General features: G+C 37.5%; 1 protein-coding gene across 7 annotated transcripts in view; it reads right to left on the bottom strand.

Moving 5' to 3' along the window:
* Positions 1-24,930, bottom strand: part of MKLN1 (muskelin 1) — a 381,688-nt gene that overhangs the window by 114,695 nt on the left and 242,063 nt on the right. The gene's annotated exons all lie outside the window — the stretch shown is intronic.

Below are 24,930 nucleotides of genomic sequence, written 5' to 3'. Positions count from 1 at the left end.
GCTGAAATTATCATAAAGTTATGTAATGTTTGGAACTTGAATAAGAATAGAAAACAAAACAGAGTAAGAAAAGCACAGAAAGCTTCGAGTAGATATAAGATTTTAAAATATGACAAAGGTGGTATTTTCAACAACAGAGAAAAATCAAGACTTTTCATAAGGCACTTTTGTTTAAAATAAAAAGTTATATTAATACTTTACACTAAGTGACAAAATGAACCTTAGACATACATATTTAAGAATTTAAGGTAAAAATAGCTGGGTGCAGTGGCACATGTCTGTAACCTCAGCTACTTGGAGGAAGACTTGAGGCCTGGAGTTCAAGGCCACAGTGTGCTATGATGGATCATGTCTGTGAATAGCAACTCCAGCTTGGGCAACATAGCAAGACTCTGTCTTTAAAAAAAAAAAAAGACTTCAAGGTAAAAATAAAGCAATAAAATACCTAAAAATAAAATACCATATATACATATTATATGTAGCATGCATTATATTGCATGCAATCATATTGTTACATTATATATTACATATATCAAACATGCATCATATAGAATATATATATATTTTATACATATATAAAGTCCATCTTTGAAGTAAGATGCACTTTTAAGCATACCATCAAAAGCAGAACTGTGAGTGCAAAAGGAACCGATATAAGTAACTTTAAAAGACGGCTTTTTCACTGGAAACTGTAAGGCTAAAGGCAAGCAGAGCTATACATAAACACTGCTTGATTTGGTAAAGTTGTTTTTCACAAGGAATATGGGTTAATTCCTATGTTACATACATACTGGGGTTGAACAAATAAGTAAATGGCTGGTAAATGTGGGAGCCAGGTTTCTCACTTTTGTAGGGGGATGTTACAGTTAAGCAAGGGGAGGGAGGGCAGAAGGAACCCTGTGGTACTGGATTAGAATCAGTGACATCAGTGCAAACTTGTGTTTGCCGTAATATAATATAAATAATTATAGGGGTGTGTGTGCACAAACAGTATTTTCTAATTCTGTCCACTGAGGGGGACTAGAAGCAGTGACACACCAGTACCCAAAAACACACCCAGCACCGCACCCTGATATTTCCACAATGGTATGTTTCCACGTACCACTCTCCAATAAAAGAAAACAGGAGTAGCTGGAGAAATGGCTGATTCCAGAGCCAGGTAAGGGAATACAGAAGATTAACCTAGAGCATCTTACACAAGAAAAAAAGCGTTTTTTAAAAAAGGCAGAGGAAGGGAGCAGTATGGATCATGTCAAAGGGTCACAGAGAATGACAGGCCAATGCTAAAAAAATTTAAGTGGTAAAATACCCATGAGTCCATATTGATACAAATAACCCCAGCCTAACCAGCAGGAAAACATCAGAGGAAAGGTCAATGAAACAAATGAATAGTACTCCTCCAAACTCTCAATATAATAACAAGGAAAGACTGAGAAACTCACAGACCAGAGGAGAGTAATGAACATGACAACTAAATGTAATGTGGGATCTTGGATCAGAGAAAGAACACTTGTGGGAAAACTAGTGAAATCCAAATAAAATGTGGCATTTAGTTAATAGTAGTGTACCAATGTTGACATCTTAGTTGTGACAAACGTACCATGGTAATAATGCAGGATGTCAGCAACAAGGGAAAACTGCGTAAAGAACATATATAGTAACTATGCCATCTTTGCAACTTTTCCATAAACCTAAAATTATTCTGCAATAAAAATTCTATTTTTAAAAGTTAGACCTATACTGGCAAAGAGAAGGTACTTAATAATTATAGACTTATTTATACCATCACAAATAAAGAGACTTATTATCAAAAATAGATTAATGAATTTTTTTAAAAAGCACAGTGTATGGAAAAGAACTGCCTTTACACACGTTTCACCAAGGCAAAACATAAACACATAAAACAACTAAAAATCAAATTAACAGGCAAACAGCCAACTAGAAAAAATAAAGGCAAATAAAATACACTAGGCTAATTAAAATTTGAATATTTAAAGAGCACTTAAATATAAATACCCCATATGAAAATGGACAAAAAAAATCCAAAATCAATATTCAAAAATTGGAGATTAAGATAAACATATATATTGTCCCTATAAAATTAGTCCCACACCCTCAAAAATAACTACATTTTACAATTATAACAGCAGTTGTTGGCCAGGGCTGGTAAAATGTTACTCTTATATTTTGCTGATAGGAATGCAAATTAATGTAACTTTTCAGGAGAAAAATTTAATCGATAGCAAAAATATTTCAAATATGTACATCCTTTAAATAAAAATGATGACAACCATGACAATGACTGTGTTTGAGTCCCAGACACTCTTCTAAATGTTTTCTATGTATAAACCATTATCTTGGAAGTATACAAATTTAAGAAATTGAAACATACTGCAGGAAAAAGGTAAAAGAAAAAAGAAAAGAAAGAAGGGAGGAAAGGGAGCAAAGAAAGAAAAGAAAGAAAAAGAAAAAGAAAAAGAAAAGATTAATTGCCTAAACGTATACAGCTAAGTAAGGATTTGAACCCAAGGCAGTCAGTCTACAAAGTCCATGCTCTTAATCACCATATGCTAAAGCCTCAGAATTCTTTCACTTCTTAGAACTTTATCTAAAAAAAAAAAAAAAAAACCTAGGGGATATAACTAATCCACATTCATCAAAGCACACTTTAGAAGAGCAAGCTGTAAATAAACTAACAATGGAGGATTAAATTATAGCATGTCTGTACAGAATACCATGTAAATTATTATGTATTCTACAGCTTGACTTTAATGTCATAGGAAAATGTTCAATACATAGTAAGTGAAGGGGAAAAGTAGTTAACTGTGTATGTAAAGAATCAAGTGTTGCAAAGTAATAACATTCATACACAGGGAGAAAAGACAAAGAACGTATACTAAGTTATTAATATAATTCTCAAAGGGAGATTACAAGTGATTTTTTTCTTTGTGCTTTTTTGTGTTTTTTCAAATTTTCTAAAATTAACACAAATTCCTTTCATATCACAAAAAAAGCTTTTTCCCAAAAATGAATTAGAAAACACAGAAGATTGAAGATATGAACTGAGTTTGAAAAGACTACAGGACAATTAAAAGCTAAAGAACTAGAATTTTTAAAAATCACACTGATATACATGTTATAAAGCATGAAGGAAAACCTAATATATTATAACTATGATACATTGGAACCACAAAAATCATGAAGTATAATAAATATGGGGAGGGGAATGTTAGATGTCATGGAAGTGAGGTAGTTCCTTCATCTTTCACAGTTCCTAGGAAAGAATAATGTTTCTGAAGTTGATAAAAAGAAAAAAAATTAATACTATTTAAAGTTTAAAATTAAACAAAGACAGAAATAAAAACGTACCACATACCTTCTAAATTATTTGAGAAAGAAAATCAAGAAGGCAACAGGGAGAGACCCTGTCTCTAAAAAAGAAATTCGATGGTAACATAATTTGTCAGTTGTAATGAATCAAATAAAGCAAAAACCACAGTAAATATGAGAAGAAATTGATTCTAAAAATAGGAGATTAACAGCTCTCAGCATCTGGAAAATTAAGTGTATATATATATGTTATATATGTCAAGTATAATGTAAAGTATTGGTAAGTAGTGGTAAAGAATAATGTTATTATGAAGAAAAGTAAAGGAGAAACAGGCCTCAATAACATGAGGAAGAGAGCCATGTCATAACCTGAAAAATGAGCAGATGGACCACTAAATGCAAAATCAAGGGGGCCAAACAGTTGCAATATGTTTTGGTCTTGTGAATTTTCACATGCCTATTAGATATGGCAATTGGCTATCTGGGGCTGAAATTCAAGGAAAATACCAGTGCTGAATAAAATATACTCTTCAGAGATGTCAATGTATCAATGCTATTTAAATCCGCAACATTAAGTGAGATGACTTAGGGAATGAAATAGAGTTCAGAAGAAAAGCTTAAGGATTGATTATGCTCTGGGAGTCCATCATTTAGGAGGTCCAGAAGAAAAGAATCAAGCAAAAGAAACCAAAGAATGCCAAAGATAAAGAAAATGAAAACCTAGAAACTGTAAATACTAAGTGAAGACAGCATTTTAAGAAGAAAGAAAAGAAAAATTTTGCAAAATGCTGCTCAGAAGACAAGGACTGGGTGATACATCTTCATAGGCCTAAATGTTGGCATACACAAGGTACTTAATAAATATCTGATAATGATATAAACAAATAAATAACACAAAAAAGAAAAAAATTAAAGTAGACCCACCAAAGGATACAGTACATTAATCCCACTGATTACCTGTAACTTAAAGCTCATACTAAATTGAAAGGAAAATTAAAAAGAAATAAAATACAGACCAGAAACGGAGTGAGGTTAGCCTAGGGGGTTTGGAAAGATAGAAGCTTGAAGATATACCTGCTGATCTCCAGTCCCAGCACTAAGCCAACTAAGTACCTCTCCTGAGCCCACCAGGTTACAGAGGCCAGGCTCAGATCTTTAAGAATCTTACAAAAGCTTGGCCCTAGCAGAAGAACCATAAATTCCTTGAATACTTCTCTCCCAAATAGTCAGGCATCAACTGCATAAGTATTGCTGTGACAATCTGCTATCTCCCTACCCCACTAAGACCTTCAAGAGAAGTAACCTGCCCTAAAGGTGAGAAGAACTTGCCCTGTCAGTTGAAGCCATCTAATTGCTGAGGGGTGTCTCCTGGTGACCCACAGAAACCCAACACAGGAAGTGGTATACCAAAACCCATAAGACAAGCATTGCTGACTGCCAACTATTTGAGGTATGCGAAATTTTACCCAAGGAGTATACAATGTAAAAAGTTTGTATGGAAAAAATAAACATACAAAAAGGGCTAAGAAAATTTACTAAAAAAAAAAAAGATTAGTGACAGGAAATCATCTTATCACTTTTAAAACACTTTTCAAAAGTAAGAACTAAAGACTTTAAAAAAGATTCCTTTAAAAAAAAAAACACTTTAAATCCGCCATAATTAAAAACAGAAAGGACTGGAATAGGAAAAAAACAATAGCTCAGAGAAACACAAACCCAGAAACTGAGTCCAGTGTAGATGGAAATTTAGTATCAGATAAAGGTGATATTTTAATTCAGCAGGAAATGATAATTCATTTATTAAATGATGCATAACTGAATATCCATCAGAAGAAAGTTAACTCCTGTCTAATATCATACAAAAGTAATCTCATGGCTGGGCGCCGTGGCTCACACCTGTAATCCCAACACTTTGGAAGGCCGAAGCGGGCGGATCACCTGAGGTCAGGAGTTTGAGACCAGCCTGGCTAACATGGTGAAACCCCGTTTCTACTAAAAATACAAAAAATTAGCCAGGCATGGTGGCACGTGCCCGTAATCCCAGCTACTTGGGAGGCTGAGGCAGGAGAATTGCTTGAACCCGGGAGGCAGAGGTTGCAGTAAGCCGAGATCACACAATCGCACTCCAGCTTGGGCAGCAAGACCAAAACTCTGTCTCAACAACAACAACAAAAAGTAATCTCAATTAAAGATTTAAACATACACATATACATAAAAACCCTAGGGGAAAAATGTAGGGGCCAATATGTATCTTTTTGCCAAGAAACACATAATCTGTAAAACAAAAAGTAACTATTTGATTATATTAAAACTTTCAAATTTTGTGTTATAAAAAGTGCCATGAACCACCTCCCAGCCGCCTGCCTTGGCCTCCCTAAGTGCCGAGATTGCAGCCTTTGCCTGGCAGCCACCCCGTCTGGGAAGTGAGGAGCGTCTCCGCCTGACTGCCCATCGTCTGGGATGTGAGGAGCCCCTCTGCCTGGCTGCCCAGTCTGGAAAGTGAGGAGTGTCTCTGCCCGGCCGCCATCCCATCTAGGAAGTGAGGAGCGCCTCTTCCCGGCCGCCATCACATCTGGGAAGTGAGGAGCGTCTCTGCCTGGCCGCCCATCGTCTGAGATGTGGGGAGCACCTCTGCCCTGCCGCCCCGTCCGGGATGTGAGGAGTGTCTCTGCCCGGCCGCCCTGTCTGAGAAGTGAGGAGACCCTCTGCCTGGCAACCGCCCCATCTGAGAAGTGAGGAGCCCCTCCGCCCGGCAGCCACCCCGTCTGAGAAGTGAGGAGCGTCCTCCCTCCTCGTCTGGGAGGGAGGTGGGGGGGTCAGCCCCCCGCCCGGCCAGCCGCCCCGTCCGGGAGGTGAGGGGCACCTCTGCCCGGCCGCCCCTACCGGGAAGTGAGGAGCCCCTCTGCCCGGCCAGCCGCCTCGTCCGGGAGGGAGGTGGGGGGGTCAGCCCCCCGCCTGGCCAGCCGCCCCGTCCAGGAGGCGAGGGGTGCCTCTGCCCGGCCGCCCCTACTGGGAAGTGAGGAGCCCCTCTGCCCGGCCAGCCGCCCCGTCCGGGAGGGAGGTGGGGGGGTCAGCCCCCCTCCCGGCCAGCCGCCCCATCCGGGAGGGAGGTGGGGGGGTCAGCCCCCCGCCCGGCCAGCCGCCCCGTCCGGGAGGGAGGTGGGGGGATCAGCCCCCCGCCTGGCCAGCCGCCCCGTCTGGGAGGGAGGTGGGGGGATCAGCCCCCTGCCCGGCCAGCCGCCCTGTCCAGGAGGTGGGGGGGGGCGCCTCTGCCCGGCCGCCCCTACTGGGAAGTGAGGAGCCCCTCTGCCCGGCCAGCCGCTCTGTCTGGGAGGGAGGTGGGGGGGTCAGCCCCCGGCCCGGCCAGCCGCCCCGTCTGGGAGGGAGGTGGGGGGGTTAGCCCCCCGCCTGGCCAGCCGCCCCATCCAGGAGGTGAGGGGCGCCTCTGCCCGGCCGCCCCTTCTGGGAAGTGAGGAGCCCCCCCGCCCGGCCAGCCGCCCCGTCCGGGAGGGAGGTGGGGGGGGTCAGCCCCCCGCCCGGCCAGCCGCCCCGTCCGGGAGGGAGGTGGGGGGTCAGCCCCCCGCCCGGCCAGCCGCCCCGTCCGGGAGGGAGGTGGGGGGGTCAGCCCCCCGCCCGGCCAGCCGCCCCGTCCGGGAGGGAGGTGGGGGGATCAGCCCCCCGCCCGGCCAGCCGCCCTGTCCGGGAGGTGAGGAGCCCCTCTGCCCGGCCAGCCGCCCCCTCCGGGAGGGAGGTGGGGGGGTCAGCCCCCCGCCGGGCCAGCCGCCCCGTCGGGGAAGTGAGGGGCGCCTCTGCCCGGCCGCCCCTACTGGGAAGTGAGGAGCCCCTCTGCCCGGCCAGCCGCCCTGTCCGGGAGGGAGGTGGGGGGTCAGCCCCCCGCCCGGCCAGCCGCCCCGTCCGGGAGGGAGGTGGGGGGGGTCAGCCCCCCGCCCGGCCAGCCGCCCCGTCCGGGAGGTGAGGGGCGCTTCTGCCCGGCCGCCCCTACTGGGAAGTGAGGAGCTCCTCTGCCCGGCCACCACCCCATCTGGGAGGTGTACTCAACAGCTCATTGAGAACGGGCCAAGAAGACAATGGCGGTTTTGTTCAATAGAAAGGGGGGAAAGGTGGGGAAAAGATTGAGAAATCGGATGGTTGCTGTGTCTGTGTAGAAAGAGGTAGACATGGGAGACTTTTCATTTTGTTCTGTACTAAGAAAAATTCTTCTGCCTTGGGATCCTGTTGATCTGTGACCTTACCCCCAACCCTGTGCTCTCTGAAACATGTGCTGTATCCACTCAGGGTTGAATGGATTAAGGGCGGTGCAAGATGTGCTTTGTTAAACAGATGCTTGAAGGCAGCATGTTCGTTAAGAGTCATCACCACTCCTTAATCTCAAGTACCCAGGGACACAAACACTGCGGAAGGCCGCAGGGTCCTCTGCCTAGGAAAACCAGAGAACTTTGTTCACTTGTTTATCTGCTGACCTTCCCTCCACTATTGTCCTGTGACCCTGCCAAATCCCCCTCTGCGAGAAACACCCAAGAATGATCAATAAAAAAGAAAAAAAAAAAAAAAAAGTGCCATGAAGACAAACAGGAGACAAGCAATAGTTTGGACAAAAATCTCTGCAACTCATATGACTAATAAAGAATTCATATCTAGAGTATGCAAAATGTTGTTACACTTGATAAGAATAAGATGAACAACAGAACTGAAAATGAGCAGAATGCAAGTCACTGAAGAGTCATTCAAATAGCCAATAAACTATGACCAAAAAAAATTTCTCAAAATCCCTGTGTATTTTCTGTGTCATGGAAAAAGAAATTAAAATAGTAAGATATCCCTTTTTACCCATCATATTGATGAAATTAATTCCTAATTATCAGAAAATTAGGGAGAAAAGATGAACATGTGCATTATCCCAGCCTTTATGGAAAGTAAACATGTAAAATTTATTAAAATCTAAAATGTACATATTCTTTCACCTAGAACTCTCATTTCAAAATCCATCCCACAGAAATAAAATCTCCAGTACATAAGGACATATGATACAGATGTTTGATGCCGCATTTTTTGAAGTAGCAAGGAAATGATCAAATAAATTATAGAACATACATCATGGAACTTTATACTATCATTATAAAACACTTAAAGGGATTTCTACTATGCAAGATACAAAGAAGCATGTATGATTCTATTCTTATTTTAAAAACCTGTTATATATAGATATGTGTGTGTGTGTGATTATACAGATAAGCAGGTATATGATCCAATTTACATCAAATTATATAAAGTAAGTACAAATGGTAGCCCAAAATGAGGCATAAATACCATTAAGAGATTTTACTTATTTTCTTGTATTTGTCATATTATTCATACATAAAATAATATATAAGCATATATTATTTATCAAAACAGTAAAAAGTTATTGTTGAAAATAATAGTTGACATGACAGCAAACTTCCTGCATTTATAGCAAACTGACTTGCAATCTGATACGGTTTGACTCTGTGTCCCCGCCCAAATCTCATGTTGAATTTTAATTCCAAATGTTGGAGGAGGTACTTGTTAGGAGGTGATTGGATCATGGGGGGGCGAATTTCCCCCATGCTGTTCTTGTCAAAGTGAGTGACTTCTCACAAGATCTGATGTTTTAAAAGTGTGTGGCACTTCCCCACTCATTCTCTTTCTCTCCTGCTGCCATGAGAAGAAGGTGTTTGCTTCCCCCTTTGCCTTCTGCCATGACTGTAAGTTTCCTGAGGCCTCCCAGTCATGCTTCCTATCAAGCCTACAGACCTGTGAGTCAGTTAAACTTCTTTTCTTCATAAATCACCCAGCCTCAGGTAGTTCTTTATAACAGTGTGAGAACGTACTAACACACCATCAGAAAATCAAATCAGGCTCTACTTTTCCATCATTTTAAAGACATAGAAAAAGACAGCAAAGAAACTAATAAAAGCTCGTTGTCTCTTAAAATTTTGAAATAATGGATCTTATTTCAAAACATAAAGTAAGATCTAGACTGTTTTTAATGCTTCCTCCCATGATGTTGCTCCCCTCCACCCATTTCCACTCTCCTGCAAGGCAAAGGAGAATCCAGTTTAGGGTAGTGACTGCTAACATCAGCCCCTCAGCAGTGGTAATAGAGCCTATTGCCATAGTAGTATTCTATAAAACATATTCATTATTATCCTCCCTTGTATTACTTTCCAAAGACTTATACAATCTACCATCACTAGTGGTATATATAGCCTATCCTCCTTTAATTTTCAGGACTAAGTGAGAGATGTTAACCTCTTATACTACATATGTCAATCATGATATCAATTCAACATCCCTTGTTTTTAAAAACGGAATACCCCATCCACAGCCTCTACTGAAGGAGCAATCATAGGCAATATGCTTTGTACATGTGATTTTTACTTATGACTATTTCAATGACTGCTAATCTTGGCTGGCTATCTCCTGTGACAGGAGATGGGATGGGCCAGTATAGAAATAAAATTCTAAGACAAAAAATATATAAGTAAACAGAACTAGTGAAACAGAGAACAGAGATACCAGGTAAGAATAATAAAAGAGAAATAAGGCAGTCAGTAGCATAATAAAAATGAAGCAGATGTAGAACAGAAGGAGGGGTATCTTGAGAGACCATGCACTAGAGGGAATAAGAAAGAATAGAAACTGGCTTTTTAGTTCCACTTGCCAGGAGTCACTGCTCTGGCAACCAAAGCGATTGTGACCACAACACTCTTCTAGATACCCATGACTTTCATTTATACTAACATCTAGAAAAATAGAAAATACATTTTGTAAGACACAATTCGATATCAACTATATGAGTCAAATAATAAAGATTTGCCAACTAGAGTTAAATTAAATATCTGCCATTTAAAAATATTTAAAATGCAAATAATAACTGAGAACTGGTTAAGAAGAACTGAAAACAGAGTTGGGCTGAAGACTAAAATTGCTACCTATTTCCATCAGGTTAGTTTAATATTAAAATGTACATTTTCATTCTTACCAATGCTGGATGAAAACTGAAAGCAATAAAAATGAATAACATTTTAAGTTTCTCATACAAAGACTACAAAAGCAAGACTATGAGTAATTAAATTCTTCTATGAGAACTTTAAAAATTTATAATGAAACACAAATGGGTAACTGAAAAATGGGATACAGTTTTAATTTTTCCCAAGTTATATGTCTTTATCTTTGCATATTTTAAAATCTACTATATCTGCATATACTACCAATTAAATGTCAGTAACAAACGATTACAATTCACCATGAGAAGATAATTTATTTGACATTTTAGGTTTTAATTCAAGTCAGCAAATTAAAAACCTTTCTTGATTACATATGCTTAAACCCTAAGCTTGCTTAGCAATATACCTTTCAAATTACTACTCTTGTTTTGAGATGGAGTTTCACTCTGTCGCCCAGGCTGGAGTGCAGTGGTATGATCTCAGCTCACTGCAACATCCACCTCCCAGGTTCATGCAATTCTCCTGCCTCAGCCTCCAGAGTAGCTGGGATTACAGGTGCCTGCCACCATGCCCGGCTAGTTTTTGTATTTTTAGTAGAGACGGGGGTTTCACCATGTTGGCCAGGCTAGTCTCGAACTCCTGACCTCAAGTGATCTTGCCACCTCGACCTCCCAAAGTGCTGGGATTACAGGCATGAGCCACCACACCCAGCCCCAAATTACTACTCTTAAGAATACTTAAATATAACAGCAGCAATTGGGCAAAAAATTGAGCATTTAACATTTTTTCTGATAAGGGCTGGTCAGGATGCTTATCAGTAAGCCCTGCCAACTTTAAATTGGAAGTTTTAGATACTTTAAAGCCACCTCTAATTTTTATATGAAGAAAAGTCAGTCAAGCAGAGTATTTTAAAAAGTATAAAAGGATGTTTTTCCTTTGGTAGTTTAAAAACATCCTTCTAAAGCCTGTGCCTTTTTGTTGAATCATATGATAAAATGGATCTGAAAAAAAATCAACTTCAACTAGAAATCTTGAGATTTTGGAGCTTGGTCACTAATTGGTTAGATAATCCATTACATAATCTCTCAGGACTTGAATTATTTTATCTGCAGTATAAAGGGAAAGGTTTAATTCTTTAGTCTCAAATTTCTTTCAGCTGTAATCAGGGCAGTTGAATTGCACAATTCTAGGAAACACTACTCACGAAGGCCAAGTTAACATTCTGCATTTCTATGAAGAGCTTTCACACCCTTCATTCAAAGTATCATGTATACTCTTGCTCCTACAAAAAAGTCAGTAATAACAATCAATCAAACCATTATAACAGAGCTTCCATTACATGTGAACACTCTGCTGGGGTAATACCGTATCAGAACAAGAATGGTTATCTGTGGCCAAGGGGATCACAAAGTATTTTTTAAACATAAAAAAAAACACACATAAAATTTAAGAGACAGACAAAAAAAGTATACAATAAAGGCCACATACCTACGATCATCTGATCTTCAACAAAGCTGATGAAAACAAGCAATGGGAAAAAGACTCCCCTTCCCATAAATGATGTTGGGGTAACTGGCTAGCCATATGCAAAAGATCGAGGCTGGACTCCCCTTCCTCACATCATATACAAAAATCAACTCGAGATAGATTAAAGACATAAATGTAAAACCCAAAGCTATAAAAACGCTGGAAGATAACCTAGGCAATACCACCCTGGACATAAGAACAGGCAAAGATTTCAAGACAAATAAAAAACAATTGCAACAAAAACAAAAATTGACAAGTGGGATCTAATTAAACTTAAGAGCTTCTGCACAGCAAAAGAAACTATCAACAGAGTAAACAGACAACCTACAGAATGGGAGAAAATATTTGCAAACTATGTATCTGACAAAGGTCTAATATACAGCATCTATAAGGAACTTAAATTTACAAGAGAAAACCCAATTTAAAAGTAGGCAAAGGATATGAACAGACACTTTCGAAAGAAAACATACATGACAACCAACAAGCATATGAGAAAAATCTCAGTATCACTGATCACTAGAGAAATGCAAATCAAAACCACAATGAGATACCATCTCACACCAGTCAGAATGGCTATTACTAAAGTCAAAAATGACAGATGGGGTTAAGGTTACAGAGAAAAGGGAACACACTGTTAGTGGGAGTGTAAATTAGTTCAACCATTGTGGAAAGCAGTATGGCAATTCCTCAAATAGCTAAAAGTAGAACTGCCATTCAACCCAGCAATCCCATTATTGGGGAGATACCCAGAGGAATAGAAATCATTTTACCGTAAAGTACCGTAAAGACACACGCACACAAATGTTCACTGCAGCACTATGAACAACAGTAAAGACATGGAGTCAACCTAAATGTCCACCAATGACAGATTGGATAAAGAAAATGTGGTACATATGCACCATGGAATACTATGCAACCATAAAAAAGAACGAGATCATTTCTTTTGTGGGAACATGGATGCATCTGGAGACTATTATCCTCAGCACAACTACCGTATGTTCTCATTTATAAGTGGGAGCTAAATCATGAGAACTTATGAACACAAAGAAGCAAACAACAGACACTTGGGACTACCTGAGGGTGGAGGGTGGGAGGAATGAGAAGAGCAGAAAAGAGAAAAGATCACTACTGGGTACTAGGCTTAATACCTGGGTGATGAAAAATAATCTGTACAACAAACCCCCATAACACAACTATGTAAAAACCTTCACGTATGCCCTGAACCTAAAATAAATGTTTAAAAAAAAAAAAAAAACCAAAGTCCTTATACATTAGGAAATACTGATAAGGAACACACTTAAATACCCAAGATTAATCAGTTTGGTAAAAACTTGGGGCATTCTCTCCCAATATTCGAGAAATATCTTTATCTGCACACACAGGAAGTCTAGAAAGTTTTTGATTATAGCTACAAATGTGTGGGAAGGGGGAATGCTGATAATTCTTCAAGGCTTTCTGATTTAAAATCTAAGAACATTGTATTTTGAAAGGGTAAGTACATGTAAATAAATAAACAAACATGTTTTTTTCTTAAAAGACTATAATTCAAAATGCAGTAAGGATCAACTCTTAAATCAATTTTTAATATCTCCAGCTATAAAGAGTATACTATAAAAATGATAGCTTTCTCCCAAATCACTTAGACTTACATATACTGCAGAGGTTTAGACTCACAAGTATTTCCCAATTTTAAGACAAGAGCATAGTAAGAAGGGGATTTTACTATTTGTTGGAGTTACTTATCAAACAAATATTTACTGAGTCCTAGTCTTATGCTAGACAATGTGATAGGCTCTGGGAACACCGTGGTATACGAGATAGGATCTCCAGTTGTGAGGCTAACATTCAAATGACAAGCAGCAGAAAATAAACAAGTAGAATTGTAAACAAGATAATTACAGACTGTGATAAGTGCTACAAAAGAAATAAACGGGGTGGTGACACGGCAGGACAGTTTTTTTTTTCCCCCCTAGGGATGGTACAAAAAAAGAAAAAAATCACCTCTCTGAAAATATTTTAATTATGCTAATCAGAAGGAACCACTCATGTAAAAATAAAGAAAAAGTCTATTCTTCACTAAGGAACAAACAAGTTCAAATGCTGGTGATGGGAAAGAAAATCTGAGAACTAAGTAAAGTTAGATAACACATCCTTCTCAGGCTCCAAGATATAGGTAAATGCAGAGATAACTGGAAAACTGAGAGAGGCAGATTCTACACTCTAAGAGGACTGTAGAAGTATCCTACCAACAAATACTCTCTTACTTTCATGAAAACAGAGACCCACTCTGGAGAAACTGCAAGAAACAGAAATAGACCTAAGCAAAGCAAAAAGAATGAGAACCCTCCAGGAGAGATAAGATTCATATTCTAGGTGGGCAGGAGGTCCAAGTGACACAGATCTCAGAAAGTACCACAACAGTAAAATACATTTCAAGGGGTCTATTCAGAAAGCAAAATACCTGGAAAACATAAAGGCGAAAAGCTTTACTACATCTCAAAAGTGCAATTAGAAAAAAAACTCACAAATGCGGCCTGGAGCCACACAGCTCAAAAACTGCACTGGTCTATCCCCTCCTCCTACAGAAGTTCTTCCTTCTAAAACTACAGGAAAACCAACTTGTTTAAACAATAGAAAATAAAATAAAAATCCACTCTAAGATGTTGTAATAGATAAAAATACTTGAGAAAAATGTGGCCACGAAGATGAAAATTGTTAATTATTTCAAAATGACCTAAATGAAATTAAGAAAATAGTTTATATTTTTATTAGCATTACTTTTATTAAGAAGCAATAATTCAAAATTAAAACAGCTCAAAAATAGTATGGCCAGTATGACAGGAAGAGCTGATAAGACTTACATATAAGGGAGAAGAGTTTTTTTTCAGAAACAAGGACTAAATTTTTAAAAATCCTCCCCCAAAAAATACACAGTTTGAAATATCTGTCTAGAGTATCTTTCAAAAGCACAGACTAAATTTTAAAAATTCCTCCCAAAAAAGATACCGCTAAAATAGCCCAGTAAGGGAAAAGAGGTTGGAAAGTGAATGAAAATAATGAAACAGATACAAAAGACAGCAACTGTCTATAACGTAACATAATTGGACTAGACAAAAAAATATATAATTGGAACTAGACAGATACTTCAAACTGTGCTTCAAGCAAATCTTTGTAAAATAAAAGTTGAATCTACACACTCAAAGAATACACGGTATGCTAGGGAAATTCAACTCAATATTCCTAGTACAAACTATGCAGACTTTGAAGACTTTTTTTAAAAACTTCCTTGAGCTTCCAGATAGAAATATCAAGTCACTCATAAAATTAAGAAAAGTTTATTGTCAAAAAAACCTTACAACAGCTACAACAGTCATGAACCACATTATGTTTCTGTCAATAACAGACCACATGTAAGATGCTGGCCCCATGAGATTATAATAGAGCTATATAATGGAGTACGCTATACTATTTAGGTTTGTGTAAGTACACTCCATAGTTCACTAATGACGAAACCACCTAAAGAGACACTTCTCAGAACACATCCCAGTCGTTAAGCAACACGTGACTGTATTTCATACCCAAATACGATAAACAGGTATTTTATACTCAAAATAAAATAAAAAATTTTAAGAAAATCAAGTACAAAAAATGTGAGCCTAGGACTGTATATATAATCAAACTATCTTTCAAGTTTAAAGGCATAGTTAACAAAGCGTTCCTTGAGCCATTCTTTCTGAGAAATCTACTAATGAATAAACTATACATACTGAAGAAATGATTTGAGAAGCTTCAGCATAAAATCTGGTTACATGAAATAAAAATATTTAACCACCAAACTAAAACTAACCATGAAGATACGAATGTCATACATAACAGAATATAAATGTGTGGTGCAACAATGTGGAAAAGATAGAGCTAACCAAAAAAAAATGAGAGAAGAATGGAGAATAAGTGGAATTTGGAATATACTTACTGACTGCCTCACAAGTATAAAATGAAAGGAAAAGATCATCACTTAAGATCAGATGTTGGGAGAGTGAGGAAAGAAAGTTAGAAAAAGTTCTTAGTTAACTTCCTCAGAGAGATTTAAGTGTTAAAGGAACTGGATTGAAGGGAACCAAAAAAAAAAAAAAAAAAAAGCCAGAAAAAAGAAACAAAAAACTGGAATGCATGCTAAATAAGGCAAGAAAAAACAGTGTGAAAAGACAAAGCAAGCCAGACTCAGATATGATCTAGATTTTGATATGAGCAGATAGTGAATGTAAAATAACTACAATTAACATTTTAAGGCCACTATTGGAAAATGTAGACAACATGCAAGATAGATGGGTAATGTACCATGGAAAGAATCAGTGAGCTTAAAGATATGACAGCTGAAAGTTCCCAAACAGAAAAAAGAAAATAAAGAAAAAAAAGAAACAGAATATCCAAAAACTATTTTTTTTAAATAAAAAAGCTATAACAGATGCATAACTGCAATATGAGAAGGGAAAGAAAGGAGCAGAAGAAATATTTGAAGTAATAATGGCTGGAATTTTCCAAAATTAATGATAGGCACCAAACCACTGACCAGAGAAAACCCAGCAGGAAGCTCAGAGAAAACCGAGCAGGAAATATCAAAAAAATTTATAAGTTGGAGTATCATATTCAAACTGCAGAAAACCAAAGACAAGGGAAAAAAAACTCCTCATTTATAGAGAAACAAGGAGAAGAATTACATTGGATTTCTCATCAGAAACTATGCAAGCAAGAAAAGAGTGGAACGAAATACTTGAAGTGTCAGGGAAAAAAATAAAAACAAAAACACTAACCTAGACATCTATATCCAGTGAAATAATCCTTTAAAAGTGAAGGAGAAATAAATACTTCCTAAAACAAAAACTAAGGGAATTTGTTACCAGTAGACATGCCTTGCAGAAATGTTAAAAGCAGTTCTTCAGCAAGAACAGCTATATAGGTTACAACATTGATCTACGTAAAGAAAGAGGGTCAGAGAAGGATTAAATGAAGATAAAAATTAAAACATGTATTTTTTACTCTTAAACTGATCTAGCAAATAACTGTTCAAAGTAACAATGTTAACAATATATTGAGTGATTATGGCATGTAGATAAATGAGTAAGAACAACATTATAAGGGATACAAGAGAAGAGTAGGAAATACTCTGATATTAGGTACATGGCACATGAAATAGTACACTGTTATTTAAAGCTGGACTTAGTTTAGATGCACATAAATATTACAAATTCTAGGACAACCACTAAAAACAAGTTAAAAAGAAGTGTAACTGATATGCTAAGAGATGAGAAAACAGAATCACAATCAATGTCCATTTTAAATCAGAGAAGATGGAAAAAGGGGAAGAGAAGAAACAAAGAACAAGTACAGTAAATAGAAAACAGTTACAAATATGGTAGATATCAATCCAATTATATCAACAATCAATTTGTATGTGAATGGTCTAAAGAAACTAATTAGAAGACAGGCTGTTAGAGTAGATAAAAAAACAAAGTCCAAATATGTTGTCTACCAGAAACCCCCATAAAGATACAAATAGGTGAATATAAAGAAATGGAAAAAGACATACCATTCTTTAAATAGAAAACTGGAATAGCTATATTAATTAATATCAGACAAAGCAAACATAAGATCAAGGAAAATCATCAGCAAAAAAGAGAGCCATTGGCCAGAAGCAGTGGCTCATGCCTGTAATCCCAGCACTTTGGGAGGCCGAGGCGGGTGGATCATTTGAAGTCAGGAGTTCAAGACCAGCCTGGCCAACATGGTAAAAAAGTACATGTTTTAATTTTACCTCTACTAAAAATACAAAAATTAGCTAGGTGTGGTGGTGCAGGCCTGTAATCCCAGCTACTTGGGAGGCTGAGGCAGGAGAATTGCTTGAGCCTGGGAGGTAGAGGTTGCAGTGAACTGAGATCACAACACTGCACTCCAGTCTGGGTGACAGAGTGAAACCCTGTCTCAAAAAATAAAAAAAAAAATAAAAGAGGCATTAAATAATAATAAAAACTGTCAATTCTCCAAGAAGACATAACAATCCTTAAGGTGTCTGTACCAAACAAAAGCGTGTCAAAATACTTGAGAGAGAAACTGACAGAAGTTCAAGAAGCATTGTTATAATTGGACACATCAATATCCCTCTGTCAGTAATAGACAGACTCAGCAGGCAGAAGCTCAGAATACCCTTGAACTGAACAGCATCATCAATCAACTAGATCTAACTGACTTCGCAGAGTATTTCACCCAATAACAGCAGAATACGTATTCTTCTCAAGCTCACACAAGGATATTCACCAAGGAATATGATAAAATATATGTTAGTAATGTAAAAGAGTTGAAGATTACACAAAGTATGCTCTCAGACCACAATGGAATTAAACTAGAAGTCATTCACAGATAGCTGGAAAATCCCAAAATATTTGGTGTAAACATACTTCCAAATGATACATGGGTCAAAGCAGTCTCCAGATAAATTTAAAAATATTCTGAACAAAGTGAAACTAAGAACAAAACATCAAAACTTGTGGGATACAGTGAAAGGAATGCTTAGAAGGAAATTTACGGCATTGAAAGCATTTTATTAAGTCAAAACGACTTAAAGTCAATCACTTAAGCTTCCACCCTAGGAAACTAGAGAAAAGCAACTGAAGCATCAACAAAGCAGAAAAAATAAATAAATAAATAAATCTTAGGGCAAAAATCAATGAAACTGAAAACAGGAAATGCGTAGAATAAAGCAAGAAACCAAAAGCTGGCTACCTGAAAAGACCAATAAAACTGACAAAACTCTAGCTAGGCTAACAAAGAAAAAACAGAGAAGACACAAATTACCAATATTAGAAATGAAAATGAGTGATCACTATTGATCACTTGGATATTAAACAGATAATAAAATGAACAATTCTATTCCCACAAAACTGATAACATAAATGAAATGGACCAATTCCTTAAAAGATACAAACTACCAAAAGTCCAGAAAGCAACCTTCTGAATATGCCAATAACTATTAATGAAACTGAATTAGTAATTAATAATCTTCCAAAAAGAAAATCTCCAGGCCCAGATGGTTTCACTGGTGAATTCTACCAAACATTTAAAGAAAACAATGATACCAATGCTCTAGAATGTCTTTCAGAAAAGAATAGCAGAGGAAACACTTCCTAATGCTTTCTACGAGACCAGCATTAACCTAATACAAAAACCAGATAAAGACATCACTAAAAGAAAACCTCCAGCCAATCTCTTATGAATATGGATGCAAAAGTACTCTCAAAAAATATTAGCAAATCAAATTTAAAAATGTATACAAATAATTACACACCACAATAAAACGTACTTATTACAGGGCTATTTCAATATCCCAAAATCAATTAATGTATTACACATCAATAGGCTGAAGAAGAAAGTCATATGATCATATCAACAGATGCAGAGAAAGCATTTCACAGAATCCAACACATATTCATGATTAAAAATCTTAGCTAACTAGGAATTCAGGCAGCCCTCTTCAATTTGATAAAGAGTAACTACAAAACACCTACAACTAACATCATATTTAATGGTGAGAAACTAGATGTTTTACCCCAAGACTGGGAATAAGGCAATTCTATTCAATACTATCCTGGAAATGCTAGCTAAATCCAATAAGATAAGTGGGAAAAAAAAACAGTCTACACATTGAGAAGGAAATAATACTGTCATCATTCACAGATGACAGGACTGCCTATACAGAAAATCCCAAAGAACTGATGAACTCCTGGAAATAATGAATGATTATAGCAAGGTTTCAGGATATAAGGTTAATGAGAGGGACTAAAAGAAACAAAACCCCCGAAGCAGGACATCTAGCACCCAGATTTTGTTTTTTTATTCCTTTCTCCAATAAAAGGAACAACAGTTCCATGGAGAAATGGGGCAGAAAATAAACAAGATGAGCCTGGAGCATCCTGTAATACCAGAAATTAAGAAAGCACTAAAATGAAAAACAAAACAAAACAAAAACGATGGAAGTTATGTCAAAGGCGCACATGAGTCAACTGAAAGAGCTTCCAACAGCCAAAGCCGGAACATTTTGAGCAACAAAATAAATAAAGTAGTACTGGATTATAATAAAGTATAAAATAAGTATCTGAGTCCACATGATACAAATAAATTATTGGATAAATTAGTATGGCGGAAGAGACAAATCTCCCATAAAGAAGAATTCCTAAGAAATTATGTAATACTCCACTCTAAGAACTGAGAGTACTCCCTCAGTATTGGCTGTGTATAATGGCTTCTTTCCAAAGTACAGTATGCAAAAGGGAAAATATTACAGTGGAGAAACCTGACAAACACCACCTCAGGGAGGTGATCAAGGGCATGCTTACAATATATTCCTTCCCAATCAACCCAAACTCCAGTAGAGGGGCATCCTACAATACACCTGTCCAGTACTCCTCAAAACTGTCAGTCCAAAACAAAGGAAGTTCGAGAAAAATGTCACAGTCAAGATGAGCCTGAGACATGACAAACTTGATGTGGTATCCTCGATAGGAACTTGGAACAGAAAAAAGACATTCGAGAAAAACTTAGGAAATTTAAATAAACTATGGATTATAGTTAGTAATGAACTATAAATATTGGTTCATTGATTCTAAGAAACAGAGCATACGAATGTAATACAGTAAGAATAGGGTAACTGGCACTTGGTTTCTCAAGTCACTCACTTGGTCCTCTTTCAAGGTGTACTTTCCTTCTTTCCTTTCCTTCCTTTCCTTACTGTTCTAAAGCTTTTTAACAAACTTGCACTCCTGCTCTGAAACCTGCCTCAGTCTCTCCCTCCTTCTGCCTTATGCCCCTCATTCGAATTCCCCTGAGAAAGTAAGAACTGAAGTTGTGGCAGCCCCATACGGAATCGGGGTAACTTGGGTATCTGCCACCGGCAACATATTTGGCACACACGATTTGGATACATTCCCTAGTGGCCATTAAGCTCCAGGTAATCCTCGATGAAGAATACTGTCCTTTCAATATTCAAGAATCACCCTTCTACAGGGGACCTCTAGACTGCCCATCAGTGGGACACGACAGAGGCGAAATCCTGCCCCTGTCTCCCTTGGGCCTGGCCGGATACCGCTTTCAACAACTCATGGAGCCAACTCAGCAATGACAGCTAGCAAGAGGCCAAGACCCATAGAACCACCACTGCCCCTCTGTCAGCAGGAAGCAGTTACAGAAGACTGACCTTCGTCCATTTGACCCCAAAGATTTGGGGTCTTGGACTCTTGGGGGGGAAATGTTACAGTGGGTAGCTAGTCAGGTATGAGCAGGGCAGTAGGGGGCTCCACCCCACATGCACACCAGGAGTGTCAGGCGACCATCAGGTGATGGTCAGGCAGTTAACTGTTTCTCTAAAGTAATAACTGGTTGCAGCCGGAGCTAGGGAAAGGCAGGCTAATAGATATAAAACACCTGAAACTCATCAGCAGCTTCTCAATAAGATCTCAGGAGTGAGGAGAAGTAAAGCAAGATCCCGGAAGTATGCCAGCATATAAAACCCCAAGTCAAGAGGTCAAGCTGCCGGTTTCTCAAGTCGCTTGCTTGGCCCTCTTCCAAGTTGTACTTTGCTCCTTTCCTTTTCTTCCCTTCCTTAAAAAAAAAAAAAAAAAATAGGGGAACTATTGGGAAGTATATACAAACTCTCTATATTACATGCTCGATATTTTAGTAAATCTAAAACTGTTCTAAAGGATGAAGTCTAAAATTTAAGAGATGGAAAAAGTAATTACAAAGCATACAAATTAGAAAGAGTGTTTGTAGATGAAAAAATTATATAACTAGAAGATGCCAAAAGAATCAATGGGAAAAATACTATTTAGAATAGAAGAATTTAGTTAGAAAAAAATATCAAGGCTGGGTGTGGTGGCTCACACCTATAATTCTAGCACTTTGGGAGGCTGAGGCAGGAGGATCACTTGAGCCCAGGAGTTTGAGGTTCCAGTGAGCTATGATCACACCACTATACTCCAGCCTGGGCCAAAGAGACCTGTTTAAAAAAAAAAAAAACAAACCCTAGAACTTAAAGCATATATATATATATATATATTTTTATATATATATATATATTTTTTATATATATATTTTTTATATATATATATAGTATCAAGTTAAAGAAATCAGAGCCTTCAAACATAAAAGCGAAAAGCAGTTAGAACATATAATGCAAGAGAAGACCTCTAATTACAACAATAAAATACAGTATTAGCCATAAGCTTAGAAAAATGTGCAAAACCTATGAGAAAATTGTTTTAAACAGTCCTGATATATACATATATATATGTATGTATAAGTAAACCTGGAAAAAATGCAAAGACATCCCATGTTCCTGCATAAAAAGACTCATCATAAAAATACAATTCTATGTTAACTTATAAATTTAATTAGACCCAAAAATAAAAACAGGTTTCCCTACGACCATACAACAAATAAGGCTGATACAGTTCACACAAATAATAAATTACACATTAAAAATTAAAAGGATAAAAACAGCCACAGAAACCCTGAAAAAGAGTAGAAGAGCAAGGAGAGAAGACTAGACCCTATCAGATGTTAAAGCATATTATGAAGTCTCTATAATTAAAGCAGCAAGATATTTATACATGAATACACAATCAGGAACAGAAAACAGTGAAATAAAAGAGTGGGCTGACTGCAGTGGTTCGCACTTGTAATCCCAGCACTTTGGGAGGCCACGCAGTAGGATTACTTAAGGCCAGGAGTTCAAGACAAGCCTGGTCAAGATAGTGAGACCCTGTCTCTACCAAAAAATTTAAAAATAAAAATAAATAGAATAAAGCACATAAAATTTAATAAATGATCAAGATAGCATCATAAATCACTGGGGTTGGGGGAAATATGAGCTTTATAATAAATGATGTATTTAAATGTTTCGATAGATACAAATGATGTACAGCCATTTAGAAATAAAATTAGATTTGTGCCTCACATCATCCACCAGGTTAAATTCCAAATGAATCAGAAAACTAAATATAAAAAGATACAAGTAATAGAAGAAAACACAGGTAAATCCTTTACATCCTGTCACTGAGAAGACACTCCCTAATTCAAAAATCCAGAAAAAAATAAAACTTGACACATTCAACTAAACAATGATGCAACCTTCAGAAGGGAAGAAATGAAACCATCCCTATTTTCAGATGACATAATTTGCCTATGTGAAAAATCCCACAAGATTTACGCCCCCCCACAAAAAAAAAAATCCTAGGACTAATGAGTTCAGCAACGTTGCAGGATATAAGATCAACAATCAAATGCATTTCTATATACTAACACTAAACATGTGAAACCCAAGATTAAAAGCACAAAACAATTTACAGTTGCTTTAAAGGAAATGAAGGAAGAATATTTTTAACAAAACATGTACAGGATGATCTGTATCCTGAAAACTACAAAATGCTGATAAAAGAAATTGAAGAAGACCTAAATAAATGGAAGACACTGGAAGACTCGACATAGCAATGATGGCAATTCTCCCAAAATGACCTACAGATTTAATGTAATTCCTGTCAAAATCCCAGCAAGATTTCTTTTAGACATAGACAAGTTTACTCTGAAATTTACACATAAAACACAAGACCTAGAATAGCCAAAATAATTATTTAAATGAGAATAAAATGAGAGGGATCACTCTATACAATACTAAAGCTTGCTCCATTATAAAACTGCATAATCAATAAAGTATAATACTAGCAGATGGACAGACACATATCATTAGGACAGAATAAAAGGCCCCCAAAAGACCCACACATATATGCCCAACTGGTTTTTTTTTTTTTTTTTTTTTTTTACAAAGGTACAAAAGCAATTCAACAAAGGAAGACTAGCCTTTTCAACAAATAGTGCTAGAGCAACTGGACAATTATAAGCCAAAAAAAAAAATCTTGACCTAAAACTCATACTTCATTAAAAAAATTAATGAATCATGAATGAAAATGTAAAATATAAAACTATGAAACTTTAAAAAAATATAAACATAAGACAAAATCTTCACGGTCTAGGACTAGGCAAGGAGATCTTATACAAAAAGCAAAATGTATAAAAGGAAAAATTGAAAAACTGGACTTCAGCAAAATTAAAAACTTTTATTTTGAGAAAGACTTTTAAGTGGCTGAAAAGGTAAGCTAAAGACTGGGAGAATGTATTTCTGAACTACATACGCAACAAAAGACTTACACCTAAAACATACAAAGTACTCTTGACATCCATCAGGTAAAAGGCAAACAATCCAATCAGAAAATAGGTAAGACATGAATACATTCCAGTAAGCAGTTATACAGATAGCAAATAAACACATGAGATGTGCAACATCACTAGCCATTAGAAGAATAAAAAAAAATCAGATATCACTATATGCCTATCATAATAGCTAAAAGATAAAACAGTGATGACACCAAATGCTCACAAGGATTCAGAGAAACTGGATCCCTCATACATTGTTGATGGGAATGTAAAATGGTAACCCATTTTAGAAAAGGGTATGAAAGTTTCTTACAAAACTAACCACTACAATCCAGCAATTGGACTCTTCGGCATTTTTCCTAGGGAAACAAAAACCTATGTTCAAACAAAAACCTGTACTCCAATGTTTATAGTAGCTTCATTTCTAATAACCCCAAAATGGAAACAATCTAGATGTCCATCAACTGCTGAATGGTTAAACAAATTGTGGCACATCTAAATGAATGGATACACATGTAGATGTTTGTATTTGCAGCGGAAGAACTAGCCCATTGTAAAGGGAATAAAAAGTGTTGAAGGGACAGAGGTGGAAGCTGCATAGTTTAAAATCTGAAACCATGCAAATGTTTTACATGCAGAAACAAAAACAGGAATCACTAAAAGCTGAAAATAAACTAAAACAAATGAACCTGTGTATCAAGTTGGTGACATAACCCACAGAAAATAAGAAGAAGAATTATTCCAACTGACCTTAGGACACAGCATTTTTACTATCTTCAGTAGAAAACAGTCTAATGACAAAAAGAATCTACAAAGAAATGTTAAA

Source organism: Pan troglodytes, chromosome 6, assembly GCF_028858775.2.
Source record: "Pan troglodytes isolate AG18354 chromosome 6, NHGRI_mPanTro3-v2.0_pri, whole genome shotgun sequence".
In the NCBI taxonomy this organism is placed as follows: Eukaryota; Metazoa; Chordata; class Mammalia; order Primates; family Hominidae; genus Pan; species Pan troglodytes.
The sequence above is the reverse complement of the archived record's forward strand: the minus strand, read 5'-3'. Positions and strand labels throughout refer to the sequence as shown.